The sequence below is a fragment of the Lipotes vexillifer genome, unplaced genomic scaffold, assembly GCF_000442215.2.
Source record: "Lipotes vexillifer unplaced genomic scaffold, Lipotes_vexillifer_v1.1 scaffold808, whole genome shotgun sequence".
Taxonomy (NCBI): Eukaryota; Metazoa; Chordata; class Mammalia; order Artiodactyla; family Lipotidae; genus Lipotes; species Lipotes vexillifer.
In genome coordinates, this window is record NW_006786020.1 from 638,138 (window position 1) to 657,138 (window position 19,001).

Below are 19,001 nucleotides of genomic sequence, written 5' to 3' on the forward strand. Positions count from 1 at the left end.
TATTAACATTATATTTAACAGTTGTCTGCAAAGTTTTGTTTTTGACTCACAGAAATTTCCTATGGGACATACTTTAGATTCACACACAAATAATAGGTCATTTACCATTTTTAGGATAATTGAAACTTGCCTCACTAAAGAAAGGTTAGTTGAACCTCTTTACAACATTAATATTAGGTAAATGGAGATCACTTGTCTAATAATTTAACTTGTCTAACATCATATCAGAATTTTATTATATTTGAGGGACAAAATTGAAAAGATTTTATTCAGTGAATTTAATATCTTTCCAGAGTTCTAAAAGGTAGTTTTTTTTAAAAGCTTAAATTGATAAAGACTATTAGAGTAATTTAGCAGAAATAGGACCATAATGTAGAAAAACAGTCATATAGCAACAGTCATAACATACTTCATCTTCCCTGTAGGAATAAAAGTGTTAGGTCTAGATTTGTTAGTGGAAGTAAAGGGATTTATGGAAAAGTAATGAGATAATTCAATATTGAGTCCACCAAACACTTAGCACAATCTTATAATTCATTTGTCAGTGAATATTTGTTGAAATGCATGTCTGGTAATTATGATTGTGACAGCCTCAAGGTGGAACATACTGTAGTCTGTAGCTGAAAAGAAGTTAGCCTAATAATTCACTGCAGAAAATTGATTAAAATGGCTTATTTTAATTAAGGCTGCAGAACTGTTAACCTAAGATCGTACAGTAGCCAGAGTCTATACAATTTAAGCTAGAGGTTACTTAGAGATTGTTATTCAGCTGTAGTAACGTTTTGTTATCTTTGACTAGAGCTTAAAACTTTGTTAACTTGATTTGTACCAGCCCAAACTTCCTTCTGCAGGTTGAACACACTGCTGAGTGTGTGTAGGGTCTTTCTTCAGTGACAGACATTCCACCAGTGACAGTTAACCTTTTGACATTTAGACCTTCCAAACTTGTCTTGGATAGTCCCATGTATCTTACAGGCCAACCATGAAGAATTTAAGATTTAATTCTAATTTTTTCCATGTTTGCCTTGGGTGAATAACTTATCCTTTGGAGAATAGCTTTAAGTGGCTAGGTCATTGATAAAACTCAACTATTTTGTTCACACCCATTTCAGTATTATTTTATGGCCATATTTAAATCTAAGATTTAATGTAGTCTAGTGAAAAAATTAGTGGAAAGTGTGAATGTAAAAAAAGAAAAACATGAAAAAATGGAAAGTTAGAAAGCTATTTAGAATGTGGCTTTATTATATTCCTAACATTTCAGAATTTATTACATAGTTGCTTACAAATTGGTGTGGTTGTGTAGTTTATAAATGTTTATGTACTCTGTTAATTGCAAGACCATAGAACATGACAGCAGGTTGGCTACTGTTATTGGGGTTTTTTACCATAGTTGCTGTTGTGGAAGAGATTACATGTTAGATTAATTTAAAAATGTTGGCAAAACATGGCTTTATACCTCAGCATCAAAATGTGCAAGACACATATGCTTTCAGAATATAAATGCATTATTAACTTAAAGCACTAAGATCAATGGCAGCAGTTGATCAACCTTTACCACTATCAAAACATAACAGGATCCTAATGATGATTCTTATTTTGAATGTTATTAGCTGGGGACCTTGATTGGTTGGCATTTTATTGTCATGATTTTAACTAATTTAGATGAAAAAGAAAGAGCCTAAAGAATTTTAAAGCATGATTTAATATTTCATACTAAGACTTTAAAAAATATTTTTTGAGAGAAACATGAGGAATTGTAGAGTCTGGGGGCTTTAAAGCATTGTAAAAATAAACTTTTATTAAGCTGATATGAAAGGAACCCCTCCTTTCTGGAACTGAATCTGTGCTAGAGCACTTTATATGATAACTGTATTTAGGAAATTTTATGTTGTAAAAATTGTTGTCATCAAGTAATGTTTTCTAATGGTTTCTTAACCCAACCAGTGCTACACCCCCTCTCCCCCTCCCAGTCTGGCACTCCCAGTATTACCACTCTGGGACCTTAAACTACTTCTTGAGCCTTATGGTCCAGTTTCGTGTGCTTCAGTGTTACCTGAAATTTCAACAGTTCTGTGGTGTGTTCTGTGCTGGGGTGGAGCAAAGAGGAGCAGTTTACATTATTGACCTTCTTTACCCCCAGCCTCCAGAATCCCTGAGAAAAGTCATACTAGCATCCCAAAATCTGGATAGAAATAAGATGAGGACTTCTCTTGACTGATATAGACAGTTTAACAATCTCAGAAGAGAGAGCAAAAATTCAGATATTTTTCTTAAATCCAGCTGAGCCTTTTCCCTCACAGTCCCAGGCTCCTTTTCCCTAGGCTTAAAAAAGCAAATAGAAGCAGACCCAGATCTGAACTGTATCTTGAAGAAAAATTGAAATTGGTCTCATGTACAGTGGGAAGAGTGTTAAGTCACCCATTCTTTGTCAAGGCTTGTAGAATGTCTTCTGTTGCTTTTGTTAAGCATGAGCAAAATAAAAAGAAACAACATGATATCTAGGCAAACGTGTAACAGTAGTGGTTTTAAAAGTTTAGTGTGCCTAAGAATCATTAGGATAAATTACTGGATCCCATCCCTAGAGATTCTGATTCATTTGGTCTGAGAGGGGTCCATATAATTTGCACTTTAGCCCAGCTTCCAGATAATGCTGATGCTGTCAGTGTGAGGTACACACTGAGGAGCACTGCACCATCACAGGTCAGAGTGCAAAAGACTCAGGACACTCTGGAAGGAAATATAGGTCATGGAACAGAAGAAAATTTTGCATATTTGCTTCACATTTATGGAATGACTTAATAACAACAAGAAATTCAGTAAAATGAGAACCCAAAAGAAACAGAAAGAGATGAGAGGGAGATTGTTTCCAAGAAAACAAATTGAGGACTTAATTGTCCCAATTAATCTGTTTTATCAGTGCAACATATTTGTTATCCTTTGTTGGGTTAGTATGTTAAAACTTTTGGGGTGGGTATTTTAAAAGGAAATGTTAAATCTTTGAGTATAAAATAACTGATTTGAATTGCCAGGTTTTCTCAAAGTGGGCAACATGCCTGCATTAATCTTTATAATGACAACTGATCTTGATTTTCACGTCAAACAAATTATTTAAATTCTTACTGTTCTCAGTAGGGAAAATGCATACTTTTAGTTTTATTTTAGTAACCATAATAGAATTCTTTATATCACTGGGGAAATCCAATCTGAACTTAATTAAGCCCCCCAAAAGTAAAGGATTTACTTTCACTTAACTGAAAAATCCAAGGTAAAGTTGGCCTCATTTCTCCATGAGCCTCCACCATAATTGGGGAGAGGATTGTGGGGGGCTGGGGAGGATGGGAGAGGAATGAGAACATTGATAAAGTCCTAGAAAGCACTTTGGTGTAACTTGGGGTTACATTCGTATCTTTGGATTCTGTTTCTCACTTGATATCCACGAATAATTTTGTCATGTTCTTCCTTTTCTCTAATTATTGACTTTACTCCCTCCACCCAACCTCCTTCCTATTCAGGATCATAACTGTTTAAGACAAGTTTATGGCTTTGTGGTTATAAGCTGCTGAGACCAAGTGCTTAGCTATCTGGGAATTATCAGGAGCCAGCCCTGGGTCGCTTGGCTTGGTTAGTAAAGTGTTAGAACCTGGCAGGCAGGTTGCTACCAGTACTCCCTGGGGCCACTGGCTATACTCATGACTTCGTGTACTAGCAACTCTTACTAGAGGAAAAAACAATTACTGTTCTTGTTTATTCTTGAGTTGCTAAGAGCAGGTCTGTTTGCAGGGAAGTGTACTGATGACATTTCCTCCTAAATATATATTTTTTAATGTATTAGAAAATGCGACTGCATTTCATCTTTTAATAGTCCATAGGCTCTCATGATGAGACACTATTTTTAAGGTATTAAAATATAAAATGTATTTAAACAATAGGTAAGTTATCAGTGTGATTCTGCTAGTAAAATTCTATATTATTCAGAGCTATGGAAATTTGGTGTTACAAAAGATTTTTGAGATTTACTTCAGAATTCTAAAGAAAAGGCTAGGAGTTAAGTATCTTGCCCTGATTTCTATAGCTTGTGGCAATGCTAAAATGAAAGGAAAACAAAACCCTATACTGTTGGTGGGGCTTGGGGAAGGAGTGGAAAAGCAAAGAGAGCTTCGTCAGAAATTAAACTCCTGGTGGGAAGAGAAGAGACCAGTAACAAAGCAAACTTAAAAATTTAATCTCAGTTTCACTTCACAACTGTTTATTTACTTTTACTTTAGCTATGGTGTGGAATTTTTCACTTCAACTAAACTGAAAATAAAAGGTGACACAGTGCAGGGTACCCCAGAAGAAGAGAAGGCAAGTTCCACTAAAGTAGGGCTTCTCAACGTTTGTGCTGAAGCACAGGTCTGCCTGGGACTACGGCTTGATGTGATCCTTTGCAAAATACAATTTTGCCAAATACTTATTTTAAAATTCATGCAAGAAATTCACTCCAAATTGTTCATGTTGCTTTTAACATAAAAATTTTGTTTTATTGTATTAATAACTCCCTAAATCTTCAAGCAAAATTCATATTCCAGGAAACCGTTTCTCCTGAGACTGTGTAATCCCTGCTCCATTGCTTATTTTTCTTGGTGTGGGTGTGTGAGTGTGCTTGTTTGTACACACCATCTTAGGAAACGTGGAGTGATCTACATTATAGTCATTTTCTTTAAATGTACATAAAATTTATATATAATCTGCACTAAAGCTTTGCACTTAGGACTTATTACAATAACTGAAGAGGATGTGTTCCAGGAAATTTGTATCCAGAAGATGCATGTGGGAAGATAATGTGAGAAGCATAACTGTGAGTTTTAAAATGTTAAATAGAGTTACAATACCAAAAAACTAAATACTGTCTAGAGTAAAGTAATGACAGACATGCTGATAACATAAGCCTCTGGAAATCTTGAGGAAGGCTAAAATGGTGGTTTTATAAATGTTGCCTATGAATGAGTGGATGGATGGATGAATGAATGGATTTCGTTAAGGCAGTGGTTCGCAGCTGGGGGTTTTACCCTCTAGTGGACACTGGTGATAAGACTTTTTTTTTAAGCCTCTGTTTTATTTGCTTTATTATTATTTTTTAAACATCTTTATTGGAGTATAATTGCTTTACAATGGTGGGTTAGTTTCTGCTGTATAACAAAGTGATTCAGCTATATGTATACATATATCCCCATATCCCCTCCGTCTTGTGTCTCCCCTCCCACGCTCCCTATCCCACCCTCCCTATCCCACCCTTCTAGGTGGTCTCAAAGCACCGAGCTGATCACCCTGTGCTATGCAGCTGCTTCCCACTAGCTAGCTGTTTTACATTCGGTAGTGTATATATGTCAGTGTTACTCTCTCACTTCGTCCCGGTTTACCCTTCTCACTCCCCATGTCCTCAAGTCCATTCTCTATATGGTGATGAGACATTTTTGACTGTTACTCCTGGGAGGGTGGGGTGTGTTGCTCCTGGCATGTAACTGGTAGAGCCAGTGATGTTGTGAAACATCCCACAGTGTCCAAGACAGCTTGCTACAACAAAGGATAATCTGGTCCAAAATGTTAGTAGGGCAGCTGTTGAGAACTCTGGGTTAGGAGAGTTGGAGGAGGGTGGTGGTAAAGGAGAAGAAAAAGACTGAGAGACAGAGACCAGTGGACCAACACATGCTCATGCAGAGAGGGTCCTGGAATGGAGCCTGGGAACCGTACATAGCCTTTAGCTGGGACCTGGAGGGGAAGGAGGGTGGAAAAACTGATCAGCCTCGGGGAGGGGTGGGGGGGAGAGGGCGGCTCTTTTCTAGCCAGGCCTGAAAGGATTTGCTATTAAGGAGGCCTGATGTGGTTTCAAAGGGTCTCCTTTGCCCCCCCGAGTAGTTTTTCCATATTTAAATTTCAAATTACTTCAACAGAGGAAGCCTTTCATTCCAGTAATGAAATAAAAAGCTAAGTTGAAGGTGACATTTTTGTGGGAAAGAACCGTCAAATGTAACAGGCCAACAAAGAGAAATGGCTCTTATTAAATCCTTTCTGTTTTTGATTAGGGAAAGGAGAGAAGAACTTTGAGGGCTTGAGGTTGGTAGTGGGTCAGAGCAGAGCACAGAAGGGTACACAAAGAAGAGGCTTCACAGTGTTTCCTAGGGAAGTTCCTATTTTCTTGGAACTTGTGTGGGAAAGTGAAGCTACATGATCAGAAGCAACTTTGAAATAACTTAAAAAAAGTGGCATTGGTGTAGGAATATTTTTTCCCCTTGAGACATTTGTATTAATGAGTTGGATGGTAAAAGATGATTAACATTCCAGACTGGTAGAGTCCAGCAGTGTCTTCCAACAATTAAAATAACCTGTGTTTAAATTCTCCAGGCTTCCACCTATCCTTAGGCTGACTGAGGGGGGAAAAATAGCTTTGGAGTCTGCACCGAGGGACAAGCAGATCCACAACTTGAAAGTCAGTCGTGTTCTTGGAATATTCCAACTTCAGAATAATGTTTCCATTTAGCTTCTTACAAGCATGTTTTTTTATATATATATAAATTTATTTATGGCTGCGTTGGGTCTTCGTTGCTGTGTGTGGGCTTTCTCCAGTTGTGGTGAGTGGGGGCTACTCTTCCTTGCGGTGCGTGGGCTTCTCATTGCAGTGGCTTCTCGTGGCAGAGCACAGGCTCAGGGGTGCGGGCTTCAGTAGTTGTGGCACATGGGCTCCAGCAGTTGTGTCTCGCGGGCTCTAGAGTGCAGGCTCAGTTGTTGCGGTGCACGGGCTTAGTTGCTCTGCGGCATGTGGGATCTTACCGGACCAGGGCTTGAACCCGTGTGCCCTGCATTGGCAGGTGATTCTTAACCACTGCGCCACCAGGGAAGCCCTGCATGTTTTGAGGGGTTTCTTTGTGCCAGGTAATGTGGAGGATAACAGTTGTGAAGACGTCTAATACAATTGCTGCATTCAAGCTTATAGTTTAGTTGAACACAGCACAACATAATAAGACCTCGTAAAAGAAGCCTAACAAAGCGGGCTATAGAAGCAGAGGGTGGGGCAGTGGTTCTAAGTCCTTAAACATAGAATTTTTGATAGATGGGGGAGCGGGGTTGGGAAGGCACAGAGGAACAAACAGCATTTTAAAGATGGAAAAGAGCACAGAGGCACAGGGTCTTTGTGATAATTCCTGTAAGGGAAGGACCATAGAGGAGAAGTGTCTGGGAGGGGGTGGGTGAAAGAGGGAGGGTGATGTGGTGGGAAATAGGCTGGAAAGGTAGGTTGGGGAAAGGTGATTGAGGGCACTGAGAGCTGAGGAATTGGGCTGCATTCTGTGGATGATAGCCAAGGAAGGTTTTTGTGCAGATGAGTAGTAGGATCAGATCTGGGTTTTGAGGTAATTTGGCTGTAGAGAGGATATGGGGGGCTGGAGTGGAGGGGAGGCAGAGGCTCTAACAAAAATATTATTCTGGCATCCTCATAGCATCTCTTCAGGTATTTTTGACCCTGGAGATACCGCGCGCGCACACACACACACACACACACACACACACACATTTATTCAATTAAAAATCAGTGTCAGGGCTTCCCTGGTGGCACAGTGGTTAAGAGTCCGCCTGCAAGTGCAGGGGACATGGGTTCGTGCTCCGGTCCGGGAAGATTCCACATGCCGCAGAGCGGCTGGGCCCGTGAGCCATGGCCACTGAGCCTGCGCGTCCGGAGCCTGTGTTCTGCAACGGGAGAGGCCACAACAGTGAGAGGCCCACTTACCGCAAAAAAAAAAAAAAAAAAAAAATCAGTGTCAGCTTCTGTGGTCATAGTCGCTTTATATTCGGGAGTTTTCTTTTACTTTAAGGTTTGGGTTCATGATAAAATTTACATTCCCTTAGAATTACCCTCCTTAAATCTAAAGTCTCATGTTTACAATTTAACTTTTAACCCTTGGGTATCATTTAAATATCTCTTTGTATCTATTTTCTGCTTATTGACTAAGGAGCCTCCCTTTTTGTCCTGAGAGCATGAAATTAACTGTAATTAAAGTGTCTAGTGGATTAGTGTGATTATTGTGGGTTTTTTTTTTAAACATCTTTATTGGAGTATAATTGCTTTGCAGTGGTGCGTTTCTTTTTTTTTTTGTTTTGGTTTTATTTTATTTTATTTTTTTAACATTTTTATTGGGGTATAATTGCTTTACAATGGTGTGTTAGTTCCTGCTTTATAACAAAGTGAATCAGTTATACATATACATATGTTCCCATATCTCTTCCCTCTTGCGTATCCCTCCCTCCCAACCCTCCCTATCCCACCCCTCTAGATGGTCACAAACCACCTAGCTGATCTCCCTGTGTTATGTGGCTGCTTCCCACTAGCTGTTTTACGTTTGGTAGTGTATATATGTCCATGCCACTCTCTCACTTTGTCACAGCTTACCCTGCCCCCTCCCCATATCCTCAAGTCCATGCTCTAGTAGGTCTGTGTTTATTCCCGTATTACCCCTAGGTTCTTCATGACCTTTTATTTCTTTTTTTTCTTAGATTCCATATATATGTGTTAGCATACGGTATTTGTTTTTCTCCTTCTGACTTACTTCACTCTGTATGACAGACTCTAGGTCTATCCACCTCACTACAAATAAATCAATTTCGTTTCTTTTTATGGCTGGGTAATATTCCATTGTATATATGTGCCACATGTTATTTATCCATTCATCTGTTGATGGACACTTAGGTTGCTTCCATGTCCTGCCTGGATTTTGTAAATAGAGCTGCAATGAACATTTTGGTACATGACTCTTTTTCTTTTTTTTTTTCTGAGGTAAGCGGGACTCTCACTGTTGTGGCCTTTCCCGTTCTGGAGCACAGGCTCCGGACGTGCAGGCTCAGCGGCCATGGCTCACGAGCCCAGTCGCTCCATGGCATGTGGGATCTTCCCGGATGGGGGCACAAACCCGTGTCCCCTGCATTGGCAGGCGGACTCTCAACCACTGCACCACTGGGGAAGCCCTGCATGACTCTTTGAATTCTGGTTTTCTCTGGGTATATGCCCAGTAGTGGGATTGCTGGGTCGTATGGTAGTTCTATTTGTAGTTTTTTAAGGAACCTCCATACTGTTCTCCATAGTGGCTGTATCAATTTATATTCCCACCAACAGTGCAAGAGGGTTCCTTTTTCCCCACACCCACTCCAGCATTTATTGTTTGTAGATTTTTTTAATGATGGCCATTCTGACCAGTGTGAGATGATATCTCATTTTACTTTTGATTTGCATTTCTCTAATGATTAATGATGTTGAGCATTCTTTCATGTGTTTCTTGGCAATCTGTATATCTTCTTTGGAAAAATGTCTCTTTAGGTCTTCTGTCCATTTTTGGATTGGGTTGTTTGTTTCTTTGTTATTGAACTGCATGAGCTGCTTGTAAAGTTTGGAGATTAATCCTTTGTCAGTTGCTTCATTTGCAAATATTTTCTCCCATTCTGAGGGTTGTCTTTTGGTCTTGTTTATGGTTTCCTTTGCTGTGCAAAAGCTTTGAAGTTTCATTAGGTCCCATTTGTTTATTTTTGGCTTTATTTCCGTTTCCCTAGGAGGAGGGTCAAAAAGGATCTTGCTGTGATTTATGTCATAGAGTGTTCTGCCTATGTTTTCCTCTAAGAGTTTTATAGTGTCTGGCCTTACATTTAGGTCTTTAATCCATTTTGAGTTTCTTTTTCTGTATGGTGTTAGGGGGTGTTCTAATTTCAAACTTTTACATGTACCCGTCCAGTTTTCCCAGGACCACTTATTGAAGAGACTGTCTTTTCTCCACTGTATATTCTTGCCTCCTTTATGAAAGATAAGGTGACCATATGTGTGGGTTTATCTCTGGGCTTTCTATCCTGTTCCATTGATCTGTCTTTCTGTTTTTGTGCCAGTACCATACTGTCTTGATTACTGTAGCTTTGTAGTATAGTCTGAAGTCAGGGAGCCTGATTCCTCTAGCTCCATTTTTTTGTTCTCAAGATTGCTTTGGCTGTTCAGGGTCTTTTGTGTTTCCATACAGATTGTGAAATTTTTTGTTCTAGTTCTGTGAAAAATGCCAGTGGTAGTTTGATAGGGATTGCATTGAATCTGTAGATTGCTTTGGGTAGTAGAGTCATTTTCACAATGTTGATTCTTCCAATCCAAGAACATGGTATATTTCTCCATCTATTTGTATCATCTTTAATTTCTTTCATCAGTGTCTTATAATTTTCTGCATACAGGTCTTTTGTCTCCTTAGGTAGGTTTATTCCTAGATATTTTATTCTTTTTGTTGCAGGGGTAAATGGGAATGTTTTCTTAATTTCACTTTAAGATTTTTCATCATTAGTGTATAAGAATGCCAGAGATTTCTGTGTATTAATTTTGTATCCTTTACCAAATTCATTGATTAGCTCTAGTAGTTTTCTGGTAGCATCTTTAGGATTCTCTATGTGTAGTATCATGTCATCTGCAGACAGTGACAGCTTTACTTGTTCTTTTCTGATTTGGATTCCTTTTATTTCTTTTTCTTCTCTGATTGCCATGGCTAGAACTTCCAAAACTATGTTGAATAATAGTGGAGAGGGTGGGCAACCTTGTCTTGTTCCTGATCTTAGTAGAAATGCTTTCAGTTTTTCACCGTTGAGGACGATGTTGGCTGTGGGTTTGTCATATATGGCCTTTATTATGTTGAGGAAAGTTCCCTCTATGCCTACTTTCTGCAGGGTTTTTATCATAAATGGGTGTTGAATTTTGTCGAAAGCTTTCTCTGCATCTATTGAGATGATCGTATGGTTTTTCTCCTTCAGTTTGTTAATATGGTTTATCATGTTGATTGATTTGCATATATTGAAGAATCCTTGCATTCCTGGAATAAACCCCACTTGATCATGGTGTATGATCCTTTTAATGTGCTGTTGGATTCTGTTTGCTAGTATTTTGTTGAGGATTTTTGCATCTATGTTCATCAGTGATATTGGCCTGTAGTTTTCTTTCTTTGTGACATCCTTGTCTGGTTTTGGTATCAAGGTGATGGTGGCCTCGTAGAATGAGTTTGGGAGTGTTCCTCCCTCTGCTGTATTTTGGAAGAGTTTGAGAAGGACAGGTGTTAGCTCTTCTCTAAATGTTTGATAGAATTTGCCTGTGAAGCCATCTGGTCCTGGGCTTTTGTTTGTTGGAAGATTTTTAATCACAGTTTCAATTTCAGTGCTTGTGAATGGTCTGTTCATATTTTCTATTTTTTCCTGGTTCAGTCTCGGCAGGTTGTGCATTTCTAAGAATTTGTCCATTTTTTTCAGGTTGTCCATTTTATTGGCATAGAGTTGCTTGTAGTAATCCCTCATGATCCTTTGTATTTCTGCAGTGTCAGTTGTTACTTCTCCTTTTTCATTTCTAATTGTATTGATTTGTGTCTTCTCCCTTTTTTTCTTGATGACTCTGGCTAATGGTTTATCAATTTTGTTTATCTTCTCAAAGAACCAGCTTTTAGTTTTACTGATCTTTGCTATCGTTTCCTTTTATTTCTGATCTGATCTTTATGATTTCTTTCCTTCTGCTAAATTTGGGGGGTTTTTGTTCTTTCTCTAATTGCTTTAGGTGCAAGGTTAAGTTGTTTATTTGAGATGTTTCCTGTTTCTTAAGGTAGGATTGTATTGCTATAAACTTCCGTCTTAGAACTGCTTTTGCTGCATCCCATAGGTTTCGGGTCATCGTGTCTCCATTGTCATTTGTTTCTAGGTATTTTTTGATTTCTTCTTTAATTTCTTCAGTGATCACTTCGTTGCTAAGTAATGTATGGTTTAGCCTCCATGTGTTTGTATTTCTTACAGATCTTTTCCTGTAATTGATATCTAGTCTCATAGCGTTGTGGTCAGAAAAGATACTTCATACGATTTCAATTTTCTTAAATTTACCAAGTCTAGATTTGTGACCCAAGATATGATCTATCCTGGAGAATGTTCCATGAGCACTTGAGAAGAATGTGTATTCTGTTATTTTTCGATGGAATGTCCTATAAATATCAATTAAGTCCATCTTGTTTAATGTATCATTTAAAGCTTTTGTTTCCTTATTTATTTTCATTTTGGAGGATATGTCCATTGGTGAAAGTGGGGTGTTAAAGTCCTCTACTATGATTGTGTTACTGTCGATTTCCCCTTTTATGGCTGTTAGTATTTGCCTTATGTATTGAGGTGCTCTTATGTTGGGTGCATAAATATTTACAATTGTTATATCTTCTTCTTGGATCAGTCCCTTGATCATTATGTAGTGTCCTTCTTTGTCTCTTGTAATATTCTTTATTTTAAAGTCTATTTTGTCTGATATGAGAATTGCTACTCCAGCTTTCTTTTGATGTCCATTTGCACGGAATATCTTTTTCCATCCCCTCACTTTCAGTCTGTATGTGTCCCTAGGTCTGACATGGGTCTCTTGTAGACAGCATATATACGGGTCTTGTTTTTTTTGTTTTTTTTTGTGATACGTGGGCCTCTCACTGTTCTGGCCTCTCCCGTTGCGGAGCACAGGCTCCAGAGGCGCCGGCTCACTGGACATGGCTCACGTGCTTCCCGAACTGGAGCACGCACCCGTGTCCCCTGCATCGGCAGGCGGACTCTCAACCACTGGGTCACCAGGGAAGCCCCGGGTCTTGTTTCTGTATCCATTCAGCCAGTCTGTGTCTTTTGTTGGGAGCATTTAACCCATTTACATTTAAGGTAATTATTGATATGTATGTTCCTATTACCATTTTCTTAATTGTTTTGGGTTTGTTATTGTAGGTCTTTCCCTTCTCTTGTGTTTCTCGCCTAGAGAAGTTCCTCTAGCATTTGTTGTAAAGCTGGTTTGGTGGTGCTGAACTCTCTCAGCTTTTGCTTGTCTGTAAAGGTTTAAATTTCTCCATCAAATCTGAATGAGATCTTTGCTGGGTAGAGTAATCTTGTTGGTAGGTTTTTCTCCTTCATCACTTTAAATATGTCCTGCCACTCCCTTCTGGCTTGCAGAGTTTCTGCTGAAAGATCATCTGTTAACCTTATGGGGATTGGGGATTCCCTTGTGTGTTATTTGTTGTTTTACCCTTGCTGCTTTTAATATGTTTTCTTTGTATTTAATTTTTGATAGTTTGATTAATATATGTCTTGGTGTGTTTCTCCTTGGATTTATCCTGTATGGGAGTCTGTCTGCTTCCTGGACTTGACTATTTCCTTTCCCATATTAGGGAAGTTTTCAACTATAATCTCTTCAAATATTTTCTCAGTCCCTTTCTTTTTCTCTTCTTCTTCTGGGACCCCTATAATTCTAATGTTGGTGCGTTTAATGTTGTCCCAGAGGTCTCTGAGACTGTCCTCAGTTCTTTTCATTCTTTTTTCTTTATTCTGCTCTGCAGTAGTTATTTCCACTATTTTATCTTCCAGGTCACTTATCCGTTCTTCTGCCTCAGTTATTCTGCTATTGATCCCTTCTAGAGTATTTTTCATTTCATTTATTGTGTTGTTCATCATTGTCTGTTTCATCTTTATTTCTTCTAGGTCCTTGTTAACTGCTTCTTGCATTTTGTCCATTCTATTTCCAAGATTTTGGATCATCTTTACTATCATTATTCTGAACTCTTTTTCAGGTAGACTGCCTATTTCCTCTTCATTTGTTAGGTCTGGTGGGTTTTTATCTTGCTCCTTCATCTGCTGTGTGTTTTTCTGTCTTCTCATTTTGCTTATCTTACTGTGATTGGGTTCACCTTTTTGCAGGCTGCAAGTTCGTAGCTCCCGTTGTTTTTGATGTCTGTCTCCAGTGGCTAAGGTTGGTTCAGTGGGTTGTGTAGGCTTCCTGGTGGAGGGGACTAGTGGCTGTGTTGTGGTGTATGAGGCTAGATCTTGTCTCTCTAGTGGGCAGGTCCACGTCTGGTGGTGTGTTTTGGGGTGTCTGTGGACTTATTATGATTTTAGGCAGCCTCTCTGCTAGTGGGTGGGGTTGTGTTCCTGTTTTGCTATATGGTTGGCATAGGTTGTCCAGCACTGTAGCTTGCTGGTCGTTGAGTGAAGCTGGGTGCTGGTGTTGAGATGGAGATCTCTGGGAGATTTTCGCCGTTTGATATTATGTGGGGCTGGGAGGTCTCTTCTTGACGAGTGTTCTGAAGTTGGCTCTCCCACCTCAGAGGCAGAGTCCTGACTCCTGGCTGGAGCAGCAAGAGCCTTTCATCCACTCGGCTCAGAATAAAAGGGAGAGAAAGTAGAGAGAATTAGTAGAAGTAGGAGGAAATAGGAAAGAAAGAAAGAAAGAAAGAAAGAGAGGAGGGAAGGAAGGAAGGAGGGAAGGAAGAAAGAAAGAAAGAAGAAAAGAAAGGAAGAAGGCAAGAAGGAAAGAAAGGAGGGAGGGAGGGAGGAGGGAAGGAAGGAAGGAATGAGGGAAGGAAGGAAAAAATACAGAAAGAAAGAAGATACAGTAAAATAAAATAAAGTATAATAAAGTTATTGAATTAAAAAAATAATTATTTAGAGGAAAAAAAAAAGGGAAGGATAGAACCTTAGGACAAATGGTGGAAGCAAAGTTATAGAGACAAAATCTTACATAGAAGCATACACATATACCCTCACAAAAAGAGGTAAAGTGGAAAAAATCATAAAACTTGCTCTCCAAGTCCACCTCCTCAATTTGGGACGATTCGTTGTCTCAAAAAGGGAAGGAAGGAAGGAAAGATAGAAAGAAGGTAAAGTATAACAGAGTTCTTTAAATTAAAATTAATTATTAAGAAAAAAATTAAAAAAAAAAATGGTCGGATAGAACGCTGGGACAAATGGTGGAAGCAAACCTATACAGACAAGATCTCACACAGAAGCATACACATACACATTCACAAAAAGAGGAAAAGGGGAAAAAATCATAGATCTTGCTCTAGAAGTCCGCCTCCTCAATTTGGGATGATTCGCTGTCTATTCATGTATTCCACAGAGGCAGGGTACATCAAATTGATTGTGTAGCTTTAATCCGCTGTTTCTGAGGCTGCTGGGAGAGATTTCCCTTTTTCTTCTTTGTTCTCACAGCTCACAGGGGCTCAGCTTTCGACTTGGCCCTGCCTCTGCGTGTAGGTCGCTGGAGGGCGTCTGCTTTTTGCTCAGACAGGACGGCGTTAAAGGAGCCGCTGACTCGGGGGCTCTGGCGCTCTCAGGCCGGGGGCAGGGAGGGGCACGGAGTGCGGAGCGGTCCTGCGGCGGCAGAAGTCGGCGTGACGTTGCCCCAGCCTGAGGCCCGCCGTGTGTTCTCCCTGAGAAATTGTCCCTGGATCCCGGGAACCTGGCAGTGGCGGGCTGCACAGGCTCCCCGGAAGAGGGGTGGGGGCAGTGACCTGTGCTATGGGGATTCCCTTGTGTGTTTTTTGTTGTTTTTCCCTTGCTGCTTTTAATATGCTTTCTTTGTATTTAGTTTTTGACAGTTTGATTAATATGTGTCTTGGCGTATTTCTCTTTGGATTTATCCTGTATGGGACTCTCTGTGCTTCCTGGACTTGATTAACGATTTCCTTTCCCATATTAGGGAAGTTTTCAACTATAATCTCTTCAAATATTTTCTCAGTCCCTTTCTTTTTCTCTTCTTCTTCTGGGACCCCTATAATTCTAATGTTGGTGCGTTTAATGTTGTCCCAGAGGTCTCTGAGACTGTCCTCAGTTCTTTTCATTCTTTTTTCTTTATTCTGCTCTGCAGTAGTTATTTCCACTATTTTATCTTCCAGGTCACTTATCCATTCTTTTGCCTCAGTTATTCTGCTATTGATCCCTTCGAGAGTATTTTTTTGCGTGTGTGTGGTACGCAGGCCTCTCACCGTTGTGGCCTCTCCTGTTGTGGAGCACAGGCTCTGGACCCTTCTAGAGTATTTTTTTGCGTGTGTGTGGTACGCAGGCCTCTCACCGTTGTGGCCTCTCCTGTTGTGGAGCACAGGCTCTGGACGCGCAGTCCCAGTGGCCATGGCTCACAGGCCCAGCTGCTCCGCAGCACATGGGATCCTCCCGGACCGGGGCACAAACCCGTGTCCCCTGCATCGGCAGGTGGACTCAACCACTGTGCCACCAGGGAAGCCCTCTAGAGTATTTTTAATTTCATTTATTGTGTTTTTCATCATTGCTTGTTTCCTCTTTATGTCTTCTAGGTCCTTGTTAAATGTTTGTTGCATTTTCTCTATTCTATTTCCAAGATTTTGGATCATCTTTACTATCATTATTCTGAATTCTTTTTCAGGTAGACTGCCTATTTCCTCTTCATTTGTTAGGTCTGGTGGGTTTTTACCTTGCTCCTTCATCCTCTGTGTGTTTTTCTGTCTTTTCATTTTTCTTATCTTAGTGTGTTTTGTGTCTCCTTTTTACAGGCTGCAGGTTCGTAGTTCCCGTTGTTTTTGGTGTCTGTCCCCAGTGGCTAAGGTTGGTTCAGTGGGTTGTGTAGGTTTCCTGGTGGAGGGGAATAGTGCCTGTGTTCTGGTGGATGAGCCTGGATCTTGTCTTTCTGGTGGGCAGGTCCATGACTGGTGGTGTGTTTTGGGGTGTCTGTACCCTTGTTATGATTTTAGGCAGCCTCTCTGCTCATGGATGAGGCTGTGTTCCTGTATTGCTAGTTGTTTGGCCTAGAGTGTCCAGCAGTGTAGCTTGGTGGTCGTTGAGTGAAGCTGGGTCTTGGTGTTGAGGTGGAGATCTCTGTGAGGTTTTTGCCATTTGATATTACGTGGAGCTCAGAGGTCTCTTGTGGACCAGTGTCCTGAAATTGGCTCTCCCACCTCAGAGGCACAGCAGTGACTCCTGGCTGGAGCACCAAGAGCCTGTCTTTCACACACGGCTCAGAATAAAAGGGAGAAAAAATAGAAAGAAAGAAAGAGGATAAAATAAAATAAAGTAAGGTAAAATAAAATAAAGTTATTACAATAAAAAGTAAGAAATAATTATTAAGAAAAAAATTTTTTTAAGTAAAAGAAAAAAAAAAACGGAGGGTTAGAACCCTAGGACAAATGGTGAAAGCAAAGCTATACAGACAAAATCTCACACAGAAGCATACACATACACACTCACAAAAAGAGGAAAAGGGGAAAAAATAATATACCTTGCTCCCAATGTCCACCTTCTCAATTTGGGTTGATTCATTGTCTATTCATGTATTCCACAGATGCAGGGTACATCAAGTTGATTGTGGAGATTTAATCCGCTGCTTCTGAGGCTGCTGGGAGAGATTTCCCTTTCTCTTCTCTGTTCGCACAGCTCCCCGGGCTCAGCTTTGGATTTGGCCCTGCCTCTGTGTGTAGGTCGCCTGAGGGCATCTGTTCTTCGAGCAGACAGGACGGGGTTAAAGGAGCAGCTGATTCGGGGGCTCTGGCTCACTCAGGCCGGAGGGGAGGGAGGGGCACGGAGTGCGGGGGCGAGCCTGCGGTGGCAGAGGCCTGCGTGACGTTGCACCAGCCTGAGGCGCGCTGTGCGTTCTCCCGGGGGAAGTTGTCCCTGGATCCCAGGACCCTGGCAGTGGCGGGCTGCACCAGACTCCCGGGAGCAGAGGTGTGGATAGTGAGCTGTGCTCGCACACAGGCTTCTTGGTGGTGGCAGCAGCAGCCTTATCGTCTCATGCCCGTCTCTGGGGGAAGAGGATTTTTACATGGTGTCAAACTCTCTTCTGAATCAGGAACTCTGGGGCTGGAACCCAGTCATCTATGTTTTCACATGTCCCCCTGGGGTTTCTGATGCATGCTAGACAAAGTGTGAGAACCAGTGATCTGCTAGTGTTGCAGGGCCTCCTGAAGAGGCGGGGGTTGGCTGTGCCTCACGGTGAGGGCAAGGACACTGGTAGCAGTTCTGGGAAGTACTCCTTGGCATGAGCCCTCCCGGAGTCTGCCATTAGCCGCACCAAGGAGCCTGTAGCCTCCAGTGCTGGGTCGCCTCAGGCCAAACAACCCTATTGTGTTTTTTTGAGAATCCATCTTTGCCCTTTGTGATCCAGTCCAGGACATAATCTTGGCTTCAGTCTCCAGGGGAAGTACTCTGTATGTCCTGTGAGTATTGATTTCAGGAAGGACACAGCTAGATATTTCTGTAGGGGATTAATTTTTCTTACTGTAAGGAAAGTTGTATGATGGATATTAAACTGATTATTTTCTTGGACTGAATGAGAACTCCACATTACTACAAATATGAGTAGGACATAAAAGTCTTGTCTTGCTGAAATCTGACATCTTGATTAGCCTATACTGAGCTGCCAGATATATATAGGATCCTCACTCCTTCAGCAGTCAAGATGGCATAATACACTTGTTTTTCTCTGGAGAATAGTGGCCAGTGACTGAAGATTTCTCAAGGGTCACTCATGATGGGGTTGTACCTCTCCATCTTGAAATTTCTGAAAATAATTTAGTTAAAAGATAAACATGTTGCAAGGGCATTCGTGCTTCTGGCCTTGATGGAGTAACTGAGACCTAACTAACCTTCCTGAATAGATAACTAGAAGTAGACGAAATTTGTGAAACAACTACTTTCAGAAATTGAACACCAGGAAGTGCAGGACTCTGATCCCCAAGAGAAAGGAAAATAGCAATGAACCACATACAACCACCACTTTCAGGCTTTCGCTTGGGAGGCTATCTTAGCTCGGGCTGCCATAACCAAATCCCACAGACTGGGTGGCTTGAGCAACAGGAATTTATGTTCTCACAGTTCTGGAGATGAGAAAGAAAGAAACAAGGTGCTATCAGGGTTGGTTTCTGGTGAGGCTTGTAGGTAGCTGTCTTCTCACTGTGTTCTCAAGACATAGTGGAGAGAGAGATCTGTTGTCTATTACAAGGACACCAAGCCTATAGGGTAGGGGCTCTACATTTATGAATTTGTTTAACTTTACCTCCCTGAAAGCCCTATCTGATGTATAGTCACAGTGAGGGTTAGGGCTTCAACATATGAATTTCGGGGGAAGACAATTCAGTTCATAACAAAGGCACTTTCCAGGCTAAGATGCAGAGAAGGGGGATCCCCATCAAAGCACAGTCATGTTACTAAGTTGAGGCAGA